We start from the raw sequence: 18,412 nt of genomic DNA, 5'->3' as shown, positions 1-18,412 counted from the left end.
GATGAATTAGCGCCATTTTTTTAAATGCTAATTCAGCGTAAACCTCCATATTTATACTTTGGCACGAGACACATCTAGCATCAAAGTTATGGAGTTAATGTCATTTTCTGGACGTGAAAACCTACCTTGCGTCAATGAGATGCAAGGTAGGTGTTCCTGTCCAGAAAGGGACGATATGGCCTTTGCACCATATTTATCCCCCCATGCTAAATTCCAGCACGGGGAATGGGGGCCTTAAATAATGGCGGTAAGCTTGCTTAGCGCCATTATTTAACACCTGGGTATAGGCAGCCATAAGGGGACCTGTAGGCATACTTCCATGGTTAGAGACCATGGAAAGTTCCCAGATGTGCCCTTCCCTGGCCCCAGGGACACCCCCACTCACCCTCACCCACACTGGAGGGACACCACAGGATTTTAATTATTTTATTTTTCTCCTCTCGGGGGCCTTGACTTGGGCCCCCCTGCATGGCACTGGCCCCAATGGCATTTTTCTGCCTCTAAACAGTGTAGCACCATAATTCGGTTCACAGGTCCCGGTTTCCCCTATGACTCCCACGCCCTGTTAGCGTCCTTTCCAAGGACACTAACAAGGCATTAGTGTCGGCTAGCGTCATTCCATAAATATGGCGCCCGGCCGGCGTCTTGGAATGGCGCTAGCCGGCGCTATACTTTTTCATGCAAAACTGTGCTAACACGGTTTTAAGTGAACAAGTATACATCTGGCACTTAGAGTTCATCACCAGCTCTGCAGTTAACTCTACAGGTTGTATGCACCTCTGTTACAGCGGTTCATACAAAGCATTTACAACTTGGGTGTGTGCCCATTGTTTTGCAGAATGCTTGCGCTAAACATTTAAAAGATTTTTTTCTTATCTGAAAAGAAACTCACAAATAAGGAGCTAGTTTTCAGAAAAGTAAGAATTATTAAGTCCCACACTATGGGAGTTTTCACCGATGGCGTGGAGTCATTGTTATATTTTTATTTTGCAGGATGCGTCCGCTAAACATTTAAAATAATTTTTTCTGATCTGAAAACAAACTCACAAATAAGGAGCTAGTTTTCGGAAAAGTAAGAATTAATAAGTCTCACACTGTTGGAAATGGCCCTTCTGCAGGGTTATCCCCAGACTTTTTGACTTCCTCCTTCTCTTTTTCTGACTTCATTTTTGCTGGTTTTTAGACTCTACGGGCTTTACCACTGCTAACCAGTGCTAAAGTGCCTATGCTCTCTCCCTTTAAACATGGAAACCTTGGATCACACCAAATTGGACTAATTGATTTACTTGTAAGTCCCTAGTAGAGTGCACTATATGTGCCCAGGGCCTATAGATTGAATGCTACTAGTGGGCCTGCAGCACTGGTTGTGCCACCCACTTTAGTAGCCCCTTTACCTTGTCTCAGGCCTGCCATTGCAAGGCCTGTGTGTGCAGTTTCACTGTCACCTCAACTTGGCATTTAAAAGTACTTGCCAAGCCTAAAACTCCTCTTTTTCTACATATAAGTCACCTCTAATGTGTGCCCTAGGTAACCCCTAGAGCAGGGTGCTGTGTGGGTAAAAGGCAGGACATGTAATTGTGTAGTTTACATGTCCTGTTAGTGTAAAACTCCTAAATTCGTTTTTACACTACTGTGAGGCCTTCTCCCTTCATAGCCTAACATTGGGGCTGCCCTCATACATTGTTGAAGTGGTAGCTGCTGATTTGAAAGGAGTAGGAAGGTCATATTTAGTATGGCCAGAACGGTAATACAAAATCCTGCTGACTGGTGATGTTGGATTTAATATTACTATTTCAGAAATGCCACTTTTAGCAAGTGAGCATTTCTCTGCACTTAAATCTTTCTGAGCCTTACAATCCACGTCTGGCTGGGTTTAGTTGACAGCTCCTTGTGCATTCACTCAGACACACCCCAAACGCAGGGTCCTCAGCCTCACTTGCATACATCTGCATTTTGAATGGGTCTTCCTGGGCTGGGAGGGTGGAGGGTCAGCTCTCACACAAAGGACTGCCACACCCCCTACTGGGTTCCTGGCAGACAGGATTGAACTGAAAGGCAACCTGGTGCACTTCTAAGCCACTCTTTGAAGTCTCCCCCACTTCAAAGGCACATTTGGGTATAAAACAGGGCCTCTGCCCTACCACCTCAGTCACTTCCTGGAGAAGGAACCTGAACCAGAACCTGCACCCTGACAAGAAGAACTGCCTGGTTGCCTAAAGGACTCACCTGACTGCTTTTTACAGAGGACTGCTGCCTTGCTGTTGCCCTGCTGTCTTACTGCTCTCTTGCTTTACTGCAGACAGAAGTGCTCTCCAAGGGCTTGGATAGAGCTTGCCTCCTGTTCCCTGAAGTCTCAGGACCAAAAAGACTTCTCTCTTGCAACTGGACTCCTTGTGCGGCGAAAAATTCGATGCACAGCTTGTTCCGCTGTGAAAAATTCACCGCACGCCGAACCGGAAAGACGCCGCTCGACTTCGCGAGGAAAAGATTGACGCGGCGCCTGCGGGGCGACCGGAACTCAGATGCACGGCCCGCCTGGACAACGCCGCCCGACTTCCACAGGGGAAATCGACACAGCGCCTGCCATGAGGGAGAAATTTCCACGCATCGCCCACCGGAACGACGCAGAGCTGGTCAACAAGCCCAGGATTCCACGCACAGACCCCGGGGCATCTGAAAACCCCGCAACCCGAAGAGGAGACCCGTCCTCGCACCGGAAATCAACACAACGTCTTCCCCGCATGGAAAATAATGACGCAAGTCGGTGCGTGAAGGGGCGAAACCGACGCACACACCATTTTTCCACGCATCTCCTCCTCTGGGGCCGTTTGAGGAGATTTTTCACTCCAACCAGGTACTTTGTGCTTGAAAGAGACTTTGTTTGCTTTTTAAAGACTTAAGACACATTAGATCACTTTCCGGTGATATCTTTACAATTTCTTATTACATCGTTTATCGTTTTGACCTGCAAATATCCAGATAAATATTATATTTTTTTCTAAACACTGTGTGGTGTATTTTTGTGGTGCTATATTGTGTTATTGTATGATTTATTGCACAAATACTTTACACATTGCCTTCTAAGTTAAGCCTGACTGCTCAGTGCCAAGCTACCAGAGGGTGGGCACAGGATAATTTGGATTGTGTGTGACTTACCCTGACTAGAGTGAAGGTCCTTGCTTGGACAGGGGGTAACCTGACTGCCAACCAAAGACCCCATTTCTAACACACACTATGGGAGTTTTCACCGATGGTGTGGAGTCATTGTTGTATTTTTACTGTTCCCCCTCACCAGGATATCCTGACGGAGATGTACAGCAAAAAAAAAGCTATCAATGCATCCACTATAAATAGAGCGCACAGACAGATGGGTTACCTCTAATGCTTCGTAATTGGTCATACGTTTAGAGAAAGATTTGCACCAATGGAGTCAGGTTTACACAATGAGTGTAAACCTGGCAGTCTGCACACCTCAAATTTTGCATGCAGACAGAGATTTTGGTAGACAGGTGGACTCTATCAACGTTAAAATGGAGCATCGTGCCCACCAAGCTGTAACTTAGGGCCTTAATAATTAAGTGATACCTTTAAAACCTCTTTCCTAAAAAAGTAAAGTAAAAATAGTATTTCGATGTATAGGACATGACTCCCAGAGGTCAATTTACACATGTAGATTTACTCGTGTGTACATCTACAACTCCACATAGGTGTGACTCTACACATTTCTGCTACTCACCATTCTGACTGTAGATTTGTAGACTGACATGCCTCTACCCCCAGTGAGCGTCCTACAACAGTATTTACAAATGTAAAGTTACAACTGGTAACATTTCACTCAAAGGTGGAGATCTCCGCCACCATAGTGGAGACTGTGCTCTGGGGAAGTACATGAGGAATTATTAAAGTTTATTGTTCTTTAAAACAATTATAAAAATGTATTTTAATATGTAATACACATATAAATTAATTCGAAATATGTATTAATAAACCCGAACTAAGGAAGTAAGATGTTATAACACAAATGAAATGTATATTAAATAATTAATTTACATATATTAATATAATGAATACACATTTTTGAAGAATTTTAGTGAAAAAATCTCACCATCATTAGCATTTTTATTTAATATGCAGCAAACCTTAATAGCTGTGTCAAATTAATCGACAATATTATAATTTTAATACAACTTTTAAATCTTGATAATTGTTTAGTATCAAATTGTGAATTAATATATTAAGTATTAATAATTGTATGTATTTTACCAGGCACACGCGCACACAACACACACACATAATTCATTTGCAACTCCAAGGCTGAGCAGGAGTACATTTGAGCTTTGTTTGATATCTGTAGGGCTGTAGCAATTTTAGAAGTATAATTTGTGAGTAGCAATGATCTTATTCATTTTGGGTGTGCACTTGTGTTATCATATCCCTGTTCAAACCCCTGCATACATGTCCTTAAATCTGTTCCATTTGTTGGTATTTCATATGTCCCAGTCAAGCCCCATTCTCCCTCCCACATTTCTACCAAAATGTATTCCCTACTGGTGCAGAGATCTATGCTACTTTGGCAGAGATCTTTGCATACACAGAAGATATGATAGGCTGAGCAGGTGCCCCTCCCACAGGTTTGTCAATAGCATTTTGTAAAAACTGTGTAGTACTATTGTAATACTTATTTAAGTTTCATAAAATGCAGTTTGTGAATTTTGAGCTGTCAGAACGCAGCAGTTGCAGGAAAACATGAGTAATTTATTTAGATACGTATAAAGAAGCCTGGTCAGTCAGTGATCCGCAGCAACTGACAGCTCCTCAGCCTTTCAGAACCCACACAGCTGGATTCCTGGAGGAAGAAGCACCAGTTGCAAAGTAATAGCATCAATGTACCAGGAAACATAACAGTGACTTGGGTTTTCAATGTGCAGTGCACACTCTGGACCATATGTCCTTCGTGACAAACTCAAGAACTGTTCGTCATCTGAATTACAATCTGATATGCAACACTCATAAATCAACAGAAGACTAATTTAATTCAATAATTAAAAATCATTGATTCGTAAGGAATTATCAGTGCTCGCTTTATAATGACTGTGATTATAATGTTTTAATAAAATAAACAAATTGGATTTAAATAACAATAATGGTAACTTTTGTATGAATGGACAGCCCCAGCCGTGTACAACAGGTATCATTCATTGGCTTACTGGCAGTCAACTCATTTGCAAAGTACAAAAACACACACGATTAATAATACAATATTTCTCTGGGTAAACCCGGAGAGTGGTATGAGTTTCTGTCAATATAAATAGCAAACGGCTCTTAAAAGAATCCACATGCTACATGTTAGCCGGTGGTCAGAATGTCAGGAACCTAGCAGTCGATAATGTAGTAGGTAAAGTGTCACCAGGTTCTAGTTTCAGCCAGCTACTTATTACCCAATTAGTGATTCAGTGGCCAGTTTCTGTAGAGCCGTGCATTTCGGCATAGCAGGGGAAGGCAGTGATACCCGCTTGCAAGGGGGCACCATTGGAGGCAGTGGAGACCAAAGTAGACCACTGCTCACAGATGGTCCTTTCGCTTATTCAACCTATATAACTAGTGTACTATATTACACGGCTCCCAACAGAAGTATGTTATGTAAACCTATTATCCAGGAAACGATTCACAAAATCTCTACGACCAACACATGCAGATATTATGCAGGTTGTATAAAACCCCACTGAGGGTGTGCAATTCGCAAAGCATGATCAGATAATCATTTAACTATCCGTATTTGAGCACACTCTGTCACGTAGTCTAAAATAAGTGAAAAGCTACAGGCAGGTGTATTATTACAGAATAATCGACTTACCCTACCTAAAGATAATTCCACTGCAGTTGAAAATTTTCATCATCCACCTTACTGCTTGGTTGGCTCTTAGTGCCTTTATGTTTAAAGTGTGCACAAATCGTCCCATTATGAAATAAAAACCCAAGGGAAAATAAAACACTATTTGATTATTTTGGGGGCCAATAAAACACAGTTATAAGTTGTTGCTGATTGTATGAATGTCCACCTCGTGTGCATGGCAGCCCACGAGCAAACACAATTTTCTCGATTCAGCAGTAATGACAGGGACGTAGCTTTCATTGGTGGTGCAAGTGCATGTCACCAAGGACCAGGGGCCCGAGGAGACCACTAAACTATAATTATTGCTTATTATATTCGTTATTATATAATTCCACCCACTGGGCCCAGTATCTTCCTTGCACTAGGACGCATGACAAGCTGACTACATTAGGGAATGATGAGATGTTTCTGTGCACAAATACTTATATTTATACTCTGTTTGCGCCAAATTTCAGTCATTTTTTAAAATGTAAAATCATCACAAACCTAACTCCATATTTATATTTTGACGTTAGACACGTCTAACGTCAAAATAGAGGAGTTTGCACCATTTTTTGGATGCGTGCACCTACCTTGCGTCAATGAGATGCAAGGTAGGCATTCCCATCTAAAGAATGGTGCTATCCCAATGGCCCCATATTTATCCCCCATGCTAAAAGGAAGCACGGGTGAGAGGAGGGGCCAGCTTTGCACCATTATTTAACGCCTGGGTCAGACCAGGCATGTGGGGAACTGTGAACCCATTTCCATGGTTAAACACCATGGAATGGGTCCACAGGTGCCCTCCCCCAGCCCCAGGAACACCCCCACCCACTCCAAAGGGAAACCAGAAGATGGGGGACCCCATCCTAGGTAAGTAGGGTAAATATTGGTAAGCATTTTTTTAAATTGTAGTTTTTTTTTGCCATTGAGGGCCCTAATTTGGGGCTCCCTGCATGGCACAGGGTACAAAGGTCATGACCAGGGTACGCTTGTTCCATGTGCTGGCCATTGGGGTGGTGGGCATGACCCCTGTCTCTCCTAAGACAGGAGTCATGCTTTTGGTCGTTGTGCACCAGGAAATGGCACTAGTCTGGTTAGGGGCATTTTTTTCCCCTCTAACCAGGCTAGCATCATTTTCTGGCACAAACCTCCTCCCCTATGGCCAACCGCACGCTGCTAGTGTCTTTCTTGAAGGCCAAGTTTAGAGCCGGCCAGTGCCATTCTATAAATATGGTGCCCGGCTTGCACTGTTAAATGATGCAAGCCAACGCTACACTTTTTTTGCTGCAAAAAGCATAAATCTGGGCCTTAGTTTCCTAATTGATGCCATTATTTAATTCCAAAATCTGGTCTGCATCAAGTACAGTTTATTGCAGCGCACACATGTACGCAATGGGTACGTTACTGTGTTACTGTTGTTTGTCAGGAAATGCTTCCTACAGGCCAGGCAAAACCAGTGGCATTATCAAAGCACTGCAAAGTATTTTCTCTTCAGACCAATGACCCAAGTCTAGTAACCTTTACAGAGCTCAATCTACAGAGGCATGAGATATGAAATTTACAAAAGAGGCGGCTAATGGCTCTACATCTCCCATGGATTCGGCTATCACTGGCTCGGCATGCTGCTGTGTTTCGTGAATGAAACCTGAGCTAAAGGTGAATGATTTCAAACCACCTCTGTTGCTCTATATTTTGCTGCTGAGTCCTTGTCAAAGGTGTAGTGAATGCAAGCGGGCTCCCTCCTGATGAACATCATTGTCAGATGCCTACCAAGGTGATAAAACCAGCCAAAGCTTGTGAAACATCAGTGATAGCATGGCATACACACGCCATGTTTTCTGCATCACTGCGTGCAGTTTAAGAATACAATACATTGTATTTGTAGTACTATTGACAGAATATGGTGAAAATTCTACAATGGACGTGGATGCATTGTCAGCCCTGCCGCGCCATAGGAAAATATGCATACGCCGTAAAATAAATTAAAATATCACTGCTGACAATCTCTCATCACGGCAGGTCCTTGGTGTTTCCTATTTCAGTGTCTGTTTGAGTTTTGACAGGATTGTGTGGATGTCTATTAATTCTCAATTCTGCATCGACTACCACTTCCATCTCAATTCTGCCTCTGTCTGACACTGGTAGAATATAGAAGCAGTGCTGTATAATGAGCATACTCGTGAATAGCACGTCAGTTACCACAAAGAAATACGTTACCGCAACTGAACTTTTTTATGCACTATGTGGAAACCTGAGCTTTCTAGAGCCTCTGTAGCCTCAAAATATTTTTGCTTGAATCGCCTTCATATCTCGTGTTTCCAGTCTTTCCCCTTGCCCACTCTTGAAGCTCAGAGTGCACATTTAAATGGAAGGCTATTGGTGGTCTAAGGCATTTAGCTTCCACAACATGCCAAATGTAGTCAGAACAGGTCCTTAACGGAATCAATGGCGCATATTTATGACACTTTCCACAATGTAGCACTGCTTGAAAAGCAGGTATATTGGACAAACTTGCGTTCATAGTGTAGTAGCGAATTTACTTCGGTTCGTGTGTTGATTAGGTCATCGTTCACAATAATGTGACAAGACAGCGCCCGAAACCAGAAAAACAAAAACAAAGTTCAGTACCGGAATGGAAAGATGCTACAAAGGTGCTAGTGAATGAGTACTATGGCCAGGCCACTCCAAAATGGCCGATTTAGTAATACAGAATATATATATACAGTAATAATACAGAAGCAGGTCGCCATTCCAGAGAGCCACGACTAATACACTAATGATAAGAGGCAGAGTAAAATAAAATGTGTTGACGAGGGAGTATATATCTGTTAGGGAACAAATCATAAGGACACATATTTTGCCTTCTCCAAACTTCTACCTGTAAAAAAATCTGCCCTATAGAATTACATTACTGGCTGCGACGATTTGAACCAGTGTTTGCAAGTGTGGACCAGCAACACCCTATTCAGGGGGCCAGCACTTAATTTTGCGTGTTAGATTTTGACCCAGAGTAGAAGAAAGGAAAAAGAAAAAGAGGGAAAAGAGAAAGCTCGAAAAAATGACAAAGACAGAAAGAAGGGATTAAAACAAAACTATAGAATTTAGGTAAAAATTAACGGAGTGCCTGGTGGCGGAATTAATGAGATCAGGTAGAATCAAGACTACACAGTCTTGGTGTTTGGCACTTTGACATTTAGTAGCACTAGCCACTGGCTTCTCCCCAAAAACTTGGGCCATGACATTTATTAATTTACAAATTATTCAGTGATCACAGGGACTATAAGAAAGGTGCTACCCACAAGAAAGACTGTGGATGTATTGAAGAAGCATTAGCATGTCAAAAAAAAAAGATCACAAAGGGTAAATCAGTGCATGATCAAAACTAAGAACAGGCATTTGTGGACCAGAGATCCAGGAACCCTTCAAATGGAGACACCTCCAACAATCTACACTGAGAGCCTAATTATGACTTTGGCAGTCTTGGGACCTCCGTGGTGGTGGCAACGGTCACCCCGCCGCAGTGTTGGTCGTCCAATCACTGCATTAAGATGCTTGTGGTTACATCGACAAAAGACTGTTGCAGTCTCGCCGACACCACCAGCAAATCTAGGCCGCTGCATTATGGCTGCACCCTATATAGACTCATACAGAGATGACATTCACCATACCAAGGTATGTTTGGTCTGATTGGTTCACTGTAACAAATCTAGTGATTAACATGTAATGATTGCTCCAGAGCTAACCAACTATCTGCACTGTATGTTTGCCACTTGAGCTAGAGGCCAGTCAAGTGCAAACATAGCTTAGGGAAAAGTGACAACAGACCTGTGGGAGTAAGGGGCCTGTCAGTAGTAAATGTCACACATTGACAGTGTGGGTCAATGTAAAGATGTAGCAGGTCAGGGTGTTACCTCAGTCAGCATTCAAAATTTAGTCACTGCAAAAAGCTTTCAGGTTCCCAGTTGGTTCTGAAGACTCATTTTGGGAACATCAAAGGATCTGCAGGCCTTACCCTTTGCATCAGTTGCTTTGTCACGGTAACTCTGCCTCAGCCTAGGCTGTGGCCCCTAATGGGAAAACCTTTGACAGTCCTTGCTCTCTGCGTGCTGAGCATACTGAACCAACATGAACAAAATATTTCCATCACTTCAATGCATCACAGAAAATCATGTGGCCATCCTATATGTGAACTCAACATTGTATGGCACTCTGGAGGCATCAGTGAGGTTTAGCTAGCTCTCAGACAGCAGTTTGCCAAGGCCTGATCGGGGCTGAGTGATATGTGGGACTGTACAGATTACTAACATCCTCCTCAACTGCTTCTAACAGTATACAAACTGAGCTCATGTGGTAATGTCTATACATTTATTTTCTCATTTACCATCATCATATACATCATTGTTACCATGAAAAGTTAACTTGCATATACACATTAATGCAGCAGTAGGATATAGGGCTTATCACCCAACACAATGGTTATTTGAAAAACAAAAAGTACAGGGCTCCACAATTCATGACATGTACATTCTATAAATGGACCACAAAATGTAACTACAGTCATCCAAAAAATATCAGGGATTCAAAGGCACATTGTAGTCTATGAGTAAGGAAAGGATGCTATTGACCATAGTCAAATATGTATGTGAGGTAGTTACCTGTTCCGCTCGCCAGCCATAGAGTTGATCATACAGAGGAAGGACCTCGTAAACAAGTTTTTCCAGCTCCTCTGGAGAGATGGCAGGGACCTTTTCACCTGTCTTGCCTGTCATGACTGCTCCCAGAGATGGCGCACAGCAGCTAAAGTGGCAGTGGTGCGAACAGCAGCAGTTTCTCAGACAAATGAGTTATTTTTCAAACCACGGCATAAATGTACACCATGTACGTGGCCATCAGTGTAGACAGGCACAGCCATTGGTCTGCGACCATCACAGTCAACAATGGTAGCCTGGGGCTGGGTCTGCTGTGGATGAAACCGCCCACTGCGCTGTCAAGTTTTGGTGGCAGTTTCCAAAAGTCTAATGTACGAGGTCAGGCATCAGCCCTTTTAGTGGTTGAAACGACTGTATTGCTGACTGGTGAATGCGCCACTACCTCTACAAATGTGTCATAACATTTAAACATATGCAATTCTCCATTGCTGTGTAATTTCTAGTACACAATCATCAGTGTAGTGCTTTACTTTTACTGGTCATAAATCCCATATAACTGCGGTGCACTGTACACCGCCAGTGACAGTATTTTGGGAGGAGGAAACGTAATTTTCTATAAGAAGGCACACATGAGGAACATATAGGTGTTTGATGTGCTCATATATCTTGTAGACACAGATATAGAGAACAATGATAATTATAGCTGGATCATGGGGAGTAGACAATTGACATGTGAAATGTGTGTAATGGTTTTTTCAGCCAGTAATGTGTTGGCACATTACTTTTGTCTTGCTTATCATATGTGTTGCTCTGGACACTGTGACTGATGCACCTATCTATTTGATTCCACAAGTAGGTACCCTGGGAGACTGAGGAAACGTCAACCTTGAGTGTGCCGTCCATTTCCAGACCTGCAGATCATGGAAGAAAGGGATATAGTAAAACAGTTTTGTCTGAATAGGCAAACTATATCTATGTTGTCAGTTGGGGCCAGATCTCACACCTCAAAACACTAATTCAACATTTATACCACACATTGTGAGACTCATGGCAGTATTATATTTTCTACACACAAGATCCTTTCAGTGTACAGTGGCTATATCTGGTGGTATGCCACAACCTATGTTCATTGGTGTTTTAAAAGACATGCTATCAGCAATGATGAAATGCATTGACAGCTTCATCAGGTTCCCAAACGTGAGGATTTAGCATATGTGAAGGTTTGTTTCTATGAATTTGATCACCTTCCACATGTTTGTGGGATCATTGAGGGCACCCATATTGCACTAGTGTCATCACGTGCCAGCATCCCAGTGAACAAGTCTTACAAAACTGGAAGCACTTCAATTCTAACAACGTGCAAGTTGTCTGATAGCTAGATTTGTACATTTTAAGTGTCTGTGCCCAGTTCCCAGGTTCAGCCCATAATTCCTTTGTTATGTCGAACAGCACCCTATCCCAGCTGGTGTCACAGTTATACCAGAGAGGGCCTGGCTTGTTGGTAAGTAACATCTGTCCTAACTTTGTATGTGCAATGTCAGGTACTCATGAAGTATGTGGTTCATTGTAGCTCTTATGTCTCATTATAAAACAGGAGACGGAGCATATCCCAACCTTCCTTGGTTGTTAGCACCGCTGAGGAATCAAACTATATCAGAGGGAGTCCAATTCAATGAGTGGGCTTTTGGGCTCCCGAAGGCCAAATTTCACTGTCCGGACAAGACTGGGGGAGCCCCCCTCTACTCACCCAGGAAGGTGTGTCAGATCACCATGGCCTGCTGCATGTTCCATAACATCACCCTGCTAAGAAACATACCTTACACCACAGAGGAAGGAGAGCCTGAGGTGCCACTGGGTGAGGATCCTAAAATTCCAAAAAATTATAATAATGGTGAAGAGGAAGGAGATGACTTGTGACAAGACCTCATCAACAGTTTCTTCTCATGAGAGTACGTATGTCATGAGATGTCATGACTTTGACTATACAGTAAACTCTTGTTTGTGATGATGTGAGGAGTATATTTTTTTAAAGTGCTAGGAGGCTGAAGCTCTGGAGAAATCTGGCAAAGGGTGTTTGGTGATGAAGCTTTTGGCACATTCACATTTAGTAAATGTTGCTTTGCTTATATCAGATTTTTGTCATGGACTGTGTTCTCCTGACGGTTGCTTTGCGAAGTGTGTCAGATGAATGGTTTCATAAATATACTCTTTGTTTTTGGGTTTGTTTAGGTACCATTGCCATGTCATCTTCATTTGGACATTTCACAGTTGTGAAATTGGCAAGTATTTGATGCTGTTGGGACATACGTGGTGGAAATGGATTTTGCCTGGGAATGTGTGTCTCAGGCTTTGGGTGTACAGGGTCTGTGCCATGACAGCTTACACAGTGATAAGATGAAAGTTAAGGAGACTCCATTGGACTTGTTCCTTGTCATGTGGTGGCCAGGAAACACCAAATGTGTCATTGTGTGGTCAGTACACATGTAATTGTAGGCCAAATCGAGGATAGTTTTAATTCACATAGGCTAAACTCTATTTTTGTTTGAACTGTATGTAGCAGTTGATGTGTTTCATCATTGTAAACCAAACTGTGTCACATCACTGACATTTGTTTGTGTCATACCACCAGAGGCAGACACACTGCATTGTAGCAACCCTCTGATAAGGAACTGTTGTACTGCCATCTGTCTGAATCTTGCATTATTGATTCCTCTTTATGAGTTAGGTGATATGGCTCCAGATGATGACTTCAACCAAATTCATGTTTGCCTATTCTACAGGACAATGTCTGATTTATTTCTTCCTTCAATGTTCTGGCGGTCTGTACCTTTAATTTGATCACTTGCACAGCACAATTCAATCATCTGTGGTGTTCTATGTATCTGACATCTTGACAGCCTATGATTTGAAAAAGATAAAAAAATCTTCTTGGACAAGACACTCATATGCATGTATTGGTGTGGCAAGGTTGTGATATTGAGCTAAACATTGTGTACATGCAACATCTTCATGCTTACCGTAGCTTGTTTTGTCATGGTATATCTCACATGGTCTTACATATCTACATTGCTAAATGTGAAATTTACTACAGCAATGAGTTTGTGATGTATGAATTAATTAAAGTGTTAAAGGTGAAGACATACTTGGTGCAAAAAGAAACATAAATAATTCAGTCATGGTAAATGAAAACATAGATGTAGATGCCAAATCTTCTGAATTCCAAAATCCAGATTACTCCTCCCATCAGGAATAGAAAAGTGTCCAGAATTAGTCCTTGGAGTGAACGTGTGACACACAAAGGAGGACATTAAGGTTGATTTTTCTTGGTGGCAGTGATGAGTATCCTGCCATCTGCACCTCCTATATATTTGCATGGATGTCCCTCTTGTGAGGGGGGTGTGCTGCTGCAGAGGTAGGGCTGTCTGACAGTGTTTCTTCCTCTGGCAGAACCTCTTCCTGTGTCTGCTGTAGATGTAGATGGCCTTGATGTACTTGCACCACAGGAAGGGGTAGTTGGTGGTAGGAAGGCCCTGCTCAGGGTTGTATGGATGTGCATCAGCACCCCTGTTAGGGTGTCCATGTTGAAATTATGGGCCTCCATCTTGGGGTACATGTACCTCTGCAGCTGCTTGATTTCCCGGAGTTCAGTTACTACCTGGCCCATCAGGCCTTAGCACTCCTGATAGACTCTCAAGACATGGCTGATGATGTCCTGGTTGTGAGTGGACCCAGTGGCCTCACTCTGCAGGCCCACAGCATCCCTCCCATGGAGCCTATCCCCACAATCCTGTGGCCTTTGCCTAGGGTGCCCTTTGCCCAGGGTGCTCTCTGCATCTGGGCCCTGGTCCCTCTGTGCCAGGGGTGGTGATTTTCTGTTTAGGATCCAGATCTGGGAGGCACAATATTGTACTAACTATGCTAGGTACACAAGTTGAGGGTATGTTGCTGGCTGAACTGTTGTAGCAGCTGGGGTGCGAGGTGTTGATGTGAGCACAGTGAGACTCACTGTTGCCAACTAACAAGGCTAAGCAGATGTGTCAGGTCCATCATCCACAACCACATGTCCACGTGTGTTGTCATCCCTGAAGGTTTCATCTGTGGGTAGGTTGAGAGTCTGTTCTGTGGGCAATATCAGCCCAGTTGCAGTACCAGTTCGACCTGTTGAGAAATAGAGTACATTGTTAATGATGGGAGTTTGGAATCTGTATTCAAATGTTTAGTGTCACAGTAAGAAGAGACCAGGGGAAATTATAATTGGGGGGGTCATATTGTGATATATTTCCATGGAATTGAAGTTGTTGACAAGACATTTTGTGGAGCTTGCAAAAACTATCAGGATTGAGCAGCTCATTAGATGTGCAGATAAGTTACATTTTGGATTAAGGAATGAATATCACATCTGACAAAAAGGCGGACACCCATGGATGTTGGTTCGTGGTCAGCAAAGAAATACACAACTGCACATTAGATGGATTTGAAAACAACAGAGCTTACACACTTTACCACACTAGCCGCACCTGCAAAGGACACTGTAAAACACACTCCTTCACACACCACAATCCCTTACATCTATACTGGAAGACAACAAAGCCTGAGCACCTTTTTTGCAGAGTGCATAGAATAGGCATCCCTTTATTCACCATCACATTGAACATCCTGCACTCACACTTGTATATTCAAACCAATTGCACTTCTGCTGTTTAGAAAGTCACTGTAATCAATTTTTTTTGTTCCACCATGACATATTTCAATAAATCCACATTTTTTCTGAAGATACATTAAGAGTCATGGTGGATGATATCATAAGAATAGAGCCACAATTGTATGAAGCACAAGTCCAGCACACTCCTCTCAGTCAGAAAATGGAAATGTGGGAGAGTATCATCAACTGAATCAAAACTGTAGGCACCACCCAGTGCACAAGGGAAGACATCAGGAAGAGGTGGAATGACCTCAGGGGCAATATCCATTCCATGGCCTCCAGACACCAGCTGCAGGCCAGGAAGTCTGGTGGAGGTCCTCACTGTGCCACATTACAATTATTTCCCTGGAAGAAGGCCTTGGCAATTCTGCATCCCGGGGGCTTGACAGGGATACCTGGGGGAGTCAGGTAAATCACAACACAAAAAATGTCACCAAACTGTTATGTAATGCATTCCCACAGCTCATCGTTACACTAATTTTCAGTTACCTCACTCACCAGCCCAGTGTTCTCCCCTTCAAATAGTCCTGTATGTGAACTCCCAATTGAAGTGTACTTACCTGGTAGAACAACATTTGCATGGGGTGTGTAAAAGAGAGAGCAACAGGACTGCAAATCCCAGGAGACACTGTTTCTGTCAATCCAAACACCAGCAAATGTTATCTTATCCAAAGACCCTTTTGGTAACCTCTCAAATGAAGTGTACTCACATGGTGGGCTTCACATATGTGTAGTGTGAATACCACAGGGACTGACAGGACTGCAAAGGCCAGGAAGGCCCAGTGTCGGTTAATCCAACCGCCAGCACAGTGTTCACTGGTACAAATAACCTTGTGTAACAAGCCTCAAATGAAGACTACTCAGCTGGAGGATTCACATGTGTATCCAAAGACCCTTTTGGTAACCTCTCAAATTAGGTGTACTCACATAGGGGCATCACATTTGTAGAGTGTGTGTCCCACAGGAACTGACAGGACTGCAAAGGCCTGGAAGTCCTAATGTCTGTGAATCCAACCACCAGCACAGTGTTCACTGCTACAAATATCCTTGTGTGGCATGTCTCAAATTAAGACTACTCACTGGGGGGAGTCTCATATGTATAGTGTGTGTACTACAGGGACCGACAAGGCTGCAACTCCCAGCAGGCAGTGTTTCTGTAACTCCAAACACCAGCACAGTGTTCTCTTCTTCAAATACCCCTTTTGTGAGCTCTCAAATGAAGTGTATTCACGTGGTGGCTTCACATTTATATAGTGTGTGTCCGACAGGGACTGAAAGGACTGCAAGTCCAGGAAGGCACATTGTCTGTGAATCCAACCACCAGCAGAGTGTTCACTCCTACAAATAACCTTGACTTGCAACTCTCAAATTAAGTTTACTCACCTGTGGGGTGTTCATATATGTATAATGTGTGTAGTACACAGACTGACACAACTTCAACTCCCAGCAGGCACTGTTTCTATAACTCCAGATACCAGCACGCTGTACCCTTGCCTGTCAACTCACAAATGAAGTGTACTGACCTTGGGGGATGACATTGGTCAGGTGTGTCAAGTACAAAGACTTCCCTGACTGCAACTCACAGGAGGCACTGTTACTCTGACTACAAACACCAAAACTTTGCACATACAATCAAAGAGCAGTTTCACAACTTTCAAAATCACGTTACTTATATGTGTGGATACCGTTTGTATAGTGAGTGTAGTAGAGGGAGTGACAAGGCTGCTAAGCCCAGAAGCCTATGTAGCTCACACTCCAGACACAAGCTCAGGGTCCATATGCATAAATAACCCAATCTGTGAAATCCCAATTGATCTCTACTCACATGGGAGGATACCATTTGTGAAATGCTGGGAAGTAGTAAGACTGACTGAAAAGCTAAGCCCAATAGGCCCTGCTCCATATACTCCAAAACCAAAACCAGTGTTCACGTGTCCAAACCCATCTAGCAGAGTAGACCAAAAGGAACTCTATATACCTTGGACAATATAAATTCTCAAGTGTGTGCAGTGGACATAGTGACATGACGCTAATGCCAAGGATGTATTGTTTCTCCAAATATAGAAAAACCACACCAACGGTCACCCGATCAAATACCCTTGTTTGATAAGTCACATTTGAAGTTCATTCCCAATGCAACATACAGTTCATGGTCAACTCTGAGATGTGTCTGCCTACCTAGATATACCCTGACCTACTAAACCAAGATGTTACCATTAAGGACAGGCAGGACAGCTTACCCAGTGTGCTCAACAACGATCCATAAGGCTGCAAGACTCATAAAATAATATTGGTAGCACACATTAACACTGCACTAACCACATGATGACTTCTGTCACATGCACAACAAACTCCTTGGTCTGCCTGTACCATATTCAACTAGGCCTCAACATGGCCAAAAACTAACTTGACTAACCACTGTATGGCCTTGACAATCCCAGCCCATCCTCACAAGGACCAATGGCCCTCATTAAGAACCTGGTGGTCAGTGATAAAGTGGCTGAAATACCACCAACAGGCCAGCGCTAACTACCGCCAAATTATGACCATAGCGGAAAGATCTCTGATAGACAGCCAATGTACCACACTGACCGCCGGGGCGGAAACAACAGCCACCATGGTGGTAGCCGCCTACAGCCAGCTAATGTTCCGCCCACCATAATAAGACATGCAAACCGCCACCTTTTCCGGTGCGGTACCAACGACATCAAAAGCCTAGCGAAAACTGAGTGCAGAAGGGAAAGGACTAACCATTGGAGACACAGGGAACAACCACGCCACCATGGAACCTGAACTGCATATCTTTCCAATGATATTCTATGTTCTGCTCCACCACAAACAACAACACCGTCGAAGACGACGATGGTTAGTACAGACGCCTAGCACACAAGGGAGGGGGGAGGAAAAAGAGAGTGACACACACCCCATACACACACGCCATACACACAGCCAGATGCATTACAAAAACAATTTGAACCCGTAACTTGGCTGAATAATGCAAGGACAAAACCATTTTGCAAAAGTGAATGTAATGAGATCAATACAGTATGAAAAATAAGCTAGGCAAGATAATAGATATATACATATGTCCACTATTTGCGTAGGCCACATGGCCCCAGGCCAAAGTCAAAGGCCACACATGTCACCTGCTTCAACATGGAGAGAACACTGCAGAGTCATCAGTTG

Source organism: Pleurodeles waltl, chromosome 7, assembly GCF_031143425.1.
Source record: "Pleurodeles waltl isolate 20211129_DDA chromosome 7, aPleWal1.hap1.20221129, whole genome shotgun sequence".
Taxonomy (NCBI): Eukaryota; Metazoa; Chordata; class Amphibia; order Caudata; family Salamandridae; genus Pleurodeles; species Pleurodeles waltl.
This window is presented reverse-complemented; position numbering follows the sequence as displayed.